General features: G+C 39.0%; 1 protein-coding gene across 1 annotated transcript in view; it reads right to left on the reverse strand.

The window, feature by feature from the left end:
- vopp1b (VOPP1 WW domain binding protein b) overlaps positions 1 to 8,443 on the reverse strand; it is a 55,409-nt gene extending 46,966 nt beyond the window's left edge. Inside the window, exon 1 of the mRNA XM_088072167.1 lies at positions 8,172 to 8,443. The gene's annotated coding sequence lies outside the window, so the exon portion shown is untranslated. The remainder of the gene's footprint in view (positions 1 to 8,171) is intronic.
- Between the last annotated feature and the right edge of the window lie 2,480 nt (positions 8,444 to 10,923).

A 10,923-nucleotide genomic window follows, 5' to 3' on the forward strand; every position in this document is an offset into this window, starting at 1 on the left:
AAAAATAGCATGAAAATAAATGCTTGATCATAAAAGGCCAGCCACAGATGAAAGTCAGATACTGATAAGTGATTAGTGCACCTCAGCACAGAACTGTCTGCGATGTGGAGGAGTCAAAGACACTGCACAGATGATCAGACACCAGGAAATGTTAGAATCACACAGAGATATTAATAGCCAGGTTACGTTCCAAATCATATCCTGAGCATGAATAAAATCAGAAGACAGGAGCTAGTATTTATGCACTGCAAATGATGCTGACATGAGACGGCCCCGGGGCAGAATTTAAAACAATATAATACTATAAAATGATTTTAATTGTCATTAGAAATTATAATGGTAACAGTGTCTGGTCAAGGGTACCAATAATTCCCAAATACATCTCTAGTTAAGCTGTCAACCACATCAACATATTCTAATAGAATGGTTTGTATGATATCCTACCAAAATGCATATTCAACAGTTCATTTGATAGTTAATTCAAATTAGCACCCCCAAAATGACATTACATCCTTAACATACAGTTACATAATTAACATAGAGGTTAGGTTAAGGAAAGTAAGAATGGTAAAGACATGACTCAGTTTAAAAGGTTACAACACGTGTCTCCAGGACAAAGTCAGGATTGAGGGAAGTCAGGATTTTTGTGTATTCCACAAACCCAACCTGCCTCCTTATAAGAACCCTCAGGACTTCTTCCTTGTTTACTCCCAACAGCGCACTGGTCATGTGATTGCAGCCGTTTAAAATACATAATGAAATAGAAAATACAAATGTGGGTGTATTACCCACACATGCATGTAAATAGAAGCAGGTGAAACTTGAAACCTTCCCCTAATGCTAACCATACATGACTGTAGGCGGGTTTCCATTTACCCTCAAATTGCACAAATTTAAATTGTGAATATAAAATATGCCTAAAGGAAACATGTCAACTCCCATTTATCGCTAAAAAAGTCCCTTGAATGAGGTGGTATTTCAGATGATCAGAAAAAAACACACTTTGCAAAACTGCAAACCGTTTTTTCGCTCTCTCCCTGGATTCTGCACAGGTAGCCAGTTTATAGCTTTGGCTTTGCACTTGTCAGTAGGAACTGGCTCCCTTGGCCATGATGCATCAGGTGCCACAAGAAGTGTTACTGCATCGCATAACTCTTCAAAAGTTGAGCGGATCATCTGGAAATTTTGAATCCACAATTCCTCTGTGAAATCATGGGCTATCACCTCCCAGAAATCCCTCAGACTTGGCTGCTCTCACATATAAGGGCCTTGCCTTTCCATTATTGCTCGCATAGCACGCCTACATGGCCTCGGATTGGAAATAATGACAGCTAGTGCGGTGGCTGCAATAGAAATAAAGCTGCTAATGTTTTGAACATCCATCACCATGCTTCTTGGAGTGTTATCACCAGAGGAGACATCGCATAACATCACTCAGTGGAAACAGTCATCTCACACACAGTCAATTGTGTTTTATCGACTACTGGAAAATATTGTTTTAAGTTTAGCGCAAATCTGTCATGGAAACCCGTCTAATGTTGCCTAAACCTAACCATCCCTAGCAACCTGCGTGTGCCATGTGCTTGTGTTGTGTAAACAAAACCACCTGCAGCAGCATCCAACCATGTGCTCTTGTCGACATCATCGTAACGGCATCCCAGAATGTCAACAGCAGATGCAGAAAATTACCTAAAATGCAACAGATGTAGCAAGATGTAGACTTGGAAGTCCACTGCAAAGTGACAACATGTGACAACTTGGGATGAGAACACGTTGCTGCTGTAGCTCCTCTTAGTGTCTCTAGGACCACATTTTTCCATGATAACACACACACTCCCACAAGGTGAAAACAATACCAGTCACTGCTATGTTGTCTCAGCTATTAAATCTGAACACATGCCGACACTGCTGTGCTTCCATCTGGATACCGATTTGTTTTCTTCCTCCGTAGCTTCACATCGCTCACATTGTCCCGTCATTGCTCACATATTGTCAGCTCATTTGTGGCCTTCAGGCTCGTCTGTAGTTTGTTTTCAGTTTGTCCTGTTGTCAAGCTGATTTAATCTCAGTTTAGTGTTATTGTTTCCGCTCTCTGTTGCTGCCTGTTGGTCCCTGTGGATGGTGTGTTGTACTATCTGTAATTCAATGTGCTGCTGGTAATGTTTGGCCTCCCTAGAAACAACAAGCAGTTTTAATTGTGTGTTTTTAAATGTTTGTTGGCTCGGCCGCTCAACTGTGTGTCTGATATGTCTGTTTAGTTTTTTATTTTAGGGATTTGATATTGTTTTATTGTACTGACAGTTGTTTTTTGAATATTTAGTACTGCCTTTTTAATGCACAGAACTCTCTCTTTAAATGTACTGAAGTAAGGATGAGAAACGGTATTTCGTTTCATACTCGCAGAAATGACAATAAAACAAATCTTGAATCTTGAATTGTGCTATTGGATAAAATTCTAGCAGCTTTACACTGCGTAACCACTGTCAGCAGTGTGGGTTTTGTAATATCTGTGCACCTGACTGAACAGGGTTTCTGGGGTTTTACCAGGTGAAATGATAACTCATGACTCTTTATATATTATTAAGGCATCAGTTGCATACCATTAGAAAGGCTTGGTTCTCAGGTCTTAAAGCTTTCGGAGCTGTGCCCGAGACACACCGCTCCATGACACAGGAGGCTAATTGCTGTCAGGTTAAATTAGCAAACGAACTTGATAGCATTGCTGAACTGGTGACACTTTAAAGGGGAATACCCCCCTAATTAAGAACTACAATATTTTATTTCCAAGGTCTAGAAATGATCCAGCACATATTTGTGAACGTAAGCTACTCTCTGCAAGTCTGGAGCTGCTCCATAGCCAATAAATCGGGGAAGATGTTCCAGATCATTGGTTTCCAATGGTCCAGCCTCGGGGTTCAGATTTCACCTTAGTCATTAGTTCACAGGTGACAAGGCAATTAAGTTAACATTGGTTTTGTGAGAGAAGGAAGCTTAGAATGGCGTACAGTTGTATTTTTCAGTTTGATATGGAAAAAAGGGTAAAAATATGCCAAAACGGAGATCTCAAATTAGTGAGTGTGACACACAATACACTGAAACAACTAACAACAATCGCCATTTTCTTCTATACCAGTAAAATGACCACGACCGAAAGTTCAATGTCATTTCTAGTCATTTTATTTTTTCATGGTGCTCTCAAATGTCATCTAGAGCTGTGGTTCCCAACTGGTGGGTCACAATCCAAAAACAGACCGTGGGCCAATTCCAACTGGACTACAACTGACTCGAGAACGTGTGGAGTTTGTGAAATACACTTATATACACTTATTTTGAGTTACAATAAATTTTTTTCACTGGAGCTTTTATTTTGAAGTTCCTTTTCTGTTTATTCTTGAATTCTGTTTTTTTACTTTTTGTTCCAAGGCGGCATGTTTTACTTCATGGAGTGTATGGTGAAAATTGGGAATATCCATGTTTAAAATCATAAAACATTCTATGAAATTAAGGAGGATCGGAGTTACTGAGTATGTCTGATGGGCAGTTCTGGTGTTGCTATTGTTGCTCACACTTTATTTTGTTGTCCTATTTTATTTGGCAACTAACTAACTTTATTTGAAATAAATATGTGGTAATTCATATAATGTGTGAACCTTGAACTAATGGCTAAGAAAAAAATTGAATCCTGAAGCTGGACCAGTTGTAAACCATCTTTCCGAATTATTTCTCTATGGAGCATCACAAATTTAGAGTTTAAGCAATATAGTTTTTGGTTTTGGGAAACAATTGTTTATGTGTAAAAATATTTTTGGTCTGTCTGAGACCATAGGAATAACATGTATGAGTTTTAAAAATAAGCGTAGTTCTCCATTCACCCTTTTTTTTGTCTATAACATGTGTTGAAGGCATTAAGTATCAAAAAAATGACACGCACACACACAAACACGCACACACACGCGCACACACACACAAAGAAAAACAAAGAAATGACTTTCCAAAAAGTGCTTACAGAAATTATAATAATTTTGCTAAATAATTTCAAATATGTAATAATGATAATCATCAATATAATTTTTTCCTCGTTTTATTTTTTCCCTGCACATTTTTCTCAATTTTTTTTCTAAATCTACTAATTTGATGCAATTTGTATAACACATCTTACCAAACTGCTCATTGCCTTTTGTCTTCATGTTTTTGAAAGAAATCACACCAATGTGCTTTGGGTTCAAAGGTTAAAATACTTGTGAAAGGTGTCTAAAAGTGATGTTGCTCTTGGATTCAAAGGGTTAAAACAAATATTTATACACATCAACACTGCCAGTTTTTCTACTTTGAGAGTCTGAGTGAATCTTCCCGGCTGCCTGGCAACATCACTGTCTCGGATCTCATCTGTGGGTACATGCTGTACATTCATTCTCAGAAAAGTTACACACACTTGTGAATGTTAACCAAGTTGAATCCCAAGACAAGACAGTTTGGAGAACATTCTCATGGAAAGTTTGCGAAGAACATTCTTTTCACACCGCAAGCAGCTACTACTGAGGTGCCGCTGAGCAAGACCACGAGAGCGCAACAGAGACAGAGCAGCTGCGAGCGGTGCAGTTACAGAGCTCTGCTGAATTTCCATCATCCAGTTAAAAAAAAGGAAACAGTCGAGATGACTTCCTGCAGTGACAGAGGACGAAAATAGATCTTTGTAAAGACAAACATTTGACAAATGTTTTCTCAGCATCTCCTGTTTGTGACTCACTTTGTCACAAAAACACAATCAACGGAAGTTGCCGTTTAATTTGCAAAATCTTTTAAAAACGCTCCATATTTAAATGGTAAATGAAAACGTCAAATGTAAAGTCCTTCACTCCTTCTTGACTTTAACCCTTCATTCTTCCCTTCGTTTTCTTTTGCACTCTGAACGGCCAATCAGAGTGATTTTATTCATCGGCAGGATCCACCATCACCTGCGCAGATCCAACATGCTGAATCAGCAGGAAAAAAAAGGAGTACTGCCAACAAGCACCAACAGTGCCGCTCACGCTACAGCAACTAGGGTGACGGACGCTTACTGACAGTCCAACATTGACACATTTATTTTTATTGAAATGTCTGTTACAGACGTTGACGCCCGTATTTGACAGGAGATGACTTATGTTTTATCCTAAGGGCAGGTGTAATTTTTCTCCCATCAACTTTTACGTACCTATTTTATTAACACTGCTGTTTTTTATTCACCTCAGTACACTGATACCTATGTGATGTGTTGTCTATTGAACTACCAGCCTGTTCATACTGCTCCCTCTTCAAATAAGTCCACTCTGTCTGTGCTTTCAGCGTGAGAGCATGACGCCAAAAGCCACCTTCTGCCTCAAACCGGAACGCAGCTGGACGGCGTCAGATAAGAATGCGCTCGGACAAAAGCTGGTGTTACAGGCCGGCAGATGGCTGGACAGCACCAGACACATCCACATGCAAGGCACACTGGCAGCATCACTCGAGAACATGGCCGGACACCACAATATAAGGAGTAACAAGTGCACCATGTGCATTCGTTGACATCATCACAACAGCATCCCAGAGCGTAAACAGTTGACGCAGAAGGATACCCAAAGCGCCAACAAAAAACAAGTTGGGATGAAAACGTGTTGCAGCAAATTACATATACAGTATATGTCTATTAGAAGCAGTGGAGAACGTCAAAAAACTGAAGTTCCTTGGAGTCACCCTCACAAAGTGACTGACATGCACCTCCAACACCTCAAGCCTGGTGAATAAAGCCAAACAGAGTTTTTCTTGAGGAAGCAGAATCAAGCCCGGCTTCCCCAGAAACCATTAAATTTCTACAGGAGCACCATTGACAACATCCTCACAAACTGCACAATCATGTGTTATCCAGCTGCAGAGCGGAAAGACCTGCACCGTGTGGTGAAGACGGCTCAGCACATTGTGTGGATGGAGGCCCGACACCTAGACATCGTCTACACCAACCGCCTGAGGAAGAAGGCCAGCAGCATCTCCACAGACACTGCTCACACCGGCCGCCCACTCTGTGAACCACTGCTGTCTGATAAAAGCTTCAGAATAATCAGATCACACACACATAGACTGAGACGAGCTGTGGCCTTCATCACCCCCAACAACCCCCCATCCCCCCTTTACAATAACTCAGACCGTCAGGACTGACTGCAGACACAGTGTTGCACCATTAGATTAGTGCCTCTCCTCGGGGACTGTTATTACACTGTATACTATATATGTTTGCACACTTTTGCACAGTGACACACTGCTATTCTGCTGCTATGTGGCTATTCTGCAGTTCTGCAGATTGTTTTATTGCAAAAAACACTTAGTTTTATTACACCATGCATAATAACAGTAAAGTGTATTCTATTATATTCTATTTATGTGTTGTCTTCTGTTGTCTATTGCACACCATGTATGTACTTACAAAGTGCCCAAGACAAGTTTCCCTCTGACGACAATAATGGCATTTTATATATAACCTGATTATATTCTTCTAATCCACTTAAACTATCACTATTTTCCATTCACTTTACTATTTTATTGCCCTTATTGCTTATTTTGCCATAAATTAGTTTCTTATTTTTTGTGATCAAGTTTTTATTAAGTTTTTGTGCAGGGTGCATCTAATCCATATGTGCACATATGTTTTACAGCCACTCAGTTTTGCAGGTACTGATACTCCAGAACGAAAGTCAACTTTCTGTCTAACCCTCCCCTCCCTTCCTCTTGCTGGCTGGCTTAGATTGACCTGTGATGTCATATAAAAAATAAATAAATAAATAACAGGGAAAGACAAGTTATTACAAAAAAACCTAATTTCTTCATGAGAGATTAAAACATATTCTCTTCACCAAAAAACAAACCAAAAAAACTATACAGGTGTTAACAATGCAAAAAACAATCCCTTTTTCATTTATAGAATTCATTTGCACCTCAAAGAAAAATCTGCTTAAATCTGAGTACAAGTATGTGAATTATGCAGCACATGTTCACATCCTCCTCATGCATCTGATAGAAATACTGTTGCTTCCATCTAGTGGTCGCTGGAGGTACTGCTGCAGCTTAATGACTTACATGCTAATAGAAGTAGCCTGACTGACTGACACCTGGTTTGTGACCTCTGACCTTTTTCCAGTGGATGCTGTAAGTCAGGCATGTCAAACTGGTCCACAGGGGGGCCGGTGTGGCTGCAGGTTTTTGTGCCAACCAACCAAGAGCACACAGTTTGACCAATCAACTGTCTGAAGATGGAGATCAGTTGATTAAATGAGCCAAGTCTGGTGTGCTGCTACTTGGTTGGAAACAAAACCTGCAGCCACACCGGCCCCCCTGTGGACCGGTTTGACATGCCTGCTGTAAGTGCTTATGGTGTTCATAGACAGCTGAGCAAACTCCATTAGATGATGAAGGCCATGACATACAGCTGAAGGCTCCTGAATCTACTATGGCTTTTTTTCCCTTTAGTTTCTTGCATGTTGTGAAGTGTCTCAGGATGACCATTATGTTGTGTTCAGGAAGAGAGACCACAAACCGCCAAGGTCAAGATGTGTGGACAGTTGAGTCATGCCACATCCAGAAACCAGGGATTACCAGAACCATCAAGAAATATTTATCTGTGTAATCTGACAGTTTTGTCACCATCAGATGTACTTTGACATTTCACTACGTGACAGTGGTGGTGCCACAACTACAGCTGTGATAGGCACAACATTGTCCATCAACCGCAGCCTGTTCCTTGAAAAATCATTTTGCTATGAAAACTTAGGAACAGCAGTTCCAATATGACAAAACAAAACAAAAAAACGTTATCATGTGCTTTATGTACTGCAAGTCTTTGATAACAGAAACGGTGGTAAACAGAGAGCTAACATAGTGGAACAGTAGTGATGAAAACATTATCATCATATAAAAATGAGAGCATACATGAATATCTATCAGAAACCCAAACTGACAAGACTGTTTGGTAACTTCACAAAGATATGTTTAGCCAGTCTGCAGTAAATGAGTGCTAACCAGCCTTAGCATTGTAAACAACGTAACGTTAGCTCCACAACATCACAGTAACATAACGTACAGATACAGCATTCATTACAGTCGTTACAGTGCATTCATTAAAAACATTATTTAGCTGTAAAGCAGAAATGAGGCTAACTCACCGCCATGCGTCCTTTCAGCTCCCGTTAGCTCGAGCCACTTCAGAAAAGCAGCTCTGTTTTTATCTCGGGCTCCTTGAATTCTTCCCTTTTAGCTCACTTTTCTGTGACTCTGTCTTCGCCGTGTATGCTGTTCTTCAGCGAAGGAATATGCTGAATTTTTATTGTTGGTGGTTGTTTTTCGGCCATTGTATATCTAATTTTCCTCCTGAAGCCGCGCGCGCTGACGGTAGTGAGCGTAACTGAGCGCGCGCGAGGGAGGGGGCCTGCGCACACGTGTAGCAACCACGGAAGAATCGCTGTGCGACCATGCTCATGTGATTGGCTGAAAAGTAAAACCTCACGCACGTTACGCACGTTTTTTTTTTTTTATGATGGGCTAAAGGGAGGGAGCCATCTGATTGGCTACAGACAATTCCTTGTTGAAAAATGAACGCTTTTGTGAATCAAAGCCATGGATGTATTATAAGGGAGCACGCTCGGGGAGTCTCAAAGTTCACAAACCACAAGCAGTTTGACATTGCAGATTCAACGGTTTGTGTATGTCACAACATACATATATGTTTTTGATGAAAATAGCCAATTATTTTAAATACATATATTTGTGGATTTCCATTGTAGGTATTTTAAACAGGAAATGTTTGTGTGTGCATCATAAATACATTGTGAACCTTTTTAATTTATGTGGATTCTTTTTGCATTTATATAGAAAAGAAAATTATTTGTTTGTGCATTGCAAAATATTTTTGTGTAAATAGTCTTTAACATATAAATCCCAAAATGCATTTCTCAATCCTTCTCTGTGCATTTACTTATTTTGAGATCGTTCTAACTCCATACATTTAGCAGTAAAAGGTGATACTGAAGACACTACCAGAGGTCTGCTCTACAATGCTCCCCCTAGTGGTCAAAACTGGAAAACAACACTTTAGTGGTCTGTTAAAAATCTGACTTTTAAGAATATTTATCGTAAAATCTTAACAGTTGTGAAAGCCCAACACAAGTGTGATTAGGGTGAATGATTTCACCTCTTTCTATACACTTAAAAAAAAACATTATTTAATGTAAGAAAAAAAACTTCAACCTTTCAGAAAATTGAGGGTCCGTATGCAACTCTTCCTGCACCAACTTTAACTTAAACTTTCGTGTTGGTTTTCTTATATATTCTTTCAGTATATTGTTTTCACTGATATGTGTTCATGTCTGTGCTATATGGTATATGTGTAATATGTGCGTGCCTGTACATGTGTGAATGTGTGTACAGACTACATTTTCATATAGATGACAGAAAATGGAGAGCCATACAGGGGTGGGGTTGATGCTAGGTACAACTCCTGTTTTTTCTTGCCCAATTCTAATTATTTTAGATCTGTTTGTAAGTTTATATACATATGTTCGTGCCTCCAAAATGTCCCTCAAGTTAAGTATTAGTACATCTTCTCTATAGATAAATTCAAGCATTAGTATCCCTGTTGTCAGTGTTTTTGTTTGTTTGTTTGTTTGTTTTTGGCCTATTTTCTTTTGTCTTTGATAACTATCTTTGTACTTTTATTTTTTTCCTTTTTAAAGTAATTATTTTCAAATGCACAAATGGAAGTCTGTATTTAGAACTGCATTTGCACTGTAATTTGTTAATAAAAACAAATCATCACAAAAAAGTATGATAAAGGTGGTAAGTTGTGGAGAACAGCATGAGTCTCCTGAGAAACACTTTAATGTCCGATTTGTTTGTTTAATTTCCGACTGACACCAGCAACAGAAAGGACTAAAAGGAAACCTATATGAATCTTGATCACAGTTTATTCATATAATAACCTCCCTCTCATATGAAGTAAATACAAAACTAAAACTTCAAAAAAAAGAAAAAACAAAAGTTATGAGAGGAATGTCTGCTTGAATAACAATTTGTCCAACTTAAAACAATCCTCCCTTCAAAATGCACACATAAAAACCAGGAAAAAGCATGGCAAAACGCATGGCAAGAAAAATATCCAAAAAGGGAATCAAACTCACTTCCGTGGAATCAGGAAAAGGAACAATCCAGCCTTAACATGACGGCTCGCTCAGTCTTTTTGGTCTCTCTCTCTCACACACACACACACACACACACACACACACACACACACACACACAAAGCTTTTTATGACTGCTGTCAGTCATAGAAAGAAACCACCATTAAAAAAAGTGTAAACTTAAAAAATTAAAATTAAAAAATTAAAAAATTTTAAAAATTAAAAATGGCCTCCCCAAACATTTCCCTCTTCCCTTGTTCCCAAAGGCCACACCCCCTTCACCTGTGTACAGCAGCACACCTGAGCAGAGCCAACCAGAGAGTGACAGCGAGTCAGAGTTGGCCTGACACACAGATACTAGGACTTATTTTAGCAGTTTTTTTCAAAGGTTTTCTTTCATAAAACCAATTCAATATATACTGTATTTTTTCCTATCAACTTTGGCACTGTCATAATCTTTTGTATGAACTTTTTATCATGTAGCATTGATGATGATGATTTTTTTCCCATGAATGTAGTAGGGTCAAGGTCGAAGGTTTGGTCAGTTTGGAATAATAGTTATGATAATAAAACATTTGATACTTGGAGCAACATCACTTTTCTTGTGCAGCTTTCAGAAGGAAAAAAAAGAAAAGAAATTAGCATCTTGGTCAGAGATGTTCCACAAATCAAAAGGAATTTGGAAAAAAAGTAGGGGAAAATGATATTTCTAATTATCATAATTACATTCTTAGAATTATGTT

This window comes from Plectropomus leopardus, chromosome 21 (assembly GCF_026936395.1).
Source record: "Plectropomus leopardus strain MGB_pleo_1.0 chromosome 21, ASM2693639v1, whole genome shotgun sequence".
In the NCBI taxonomy this organism is placed as follows: domain Eukaryota; kingdom Metazoa; phylum Chordata; class Actinopteri; order Perciformes; family Serranidae; genus Plectropomus; species Plectropomus leopardus.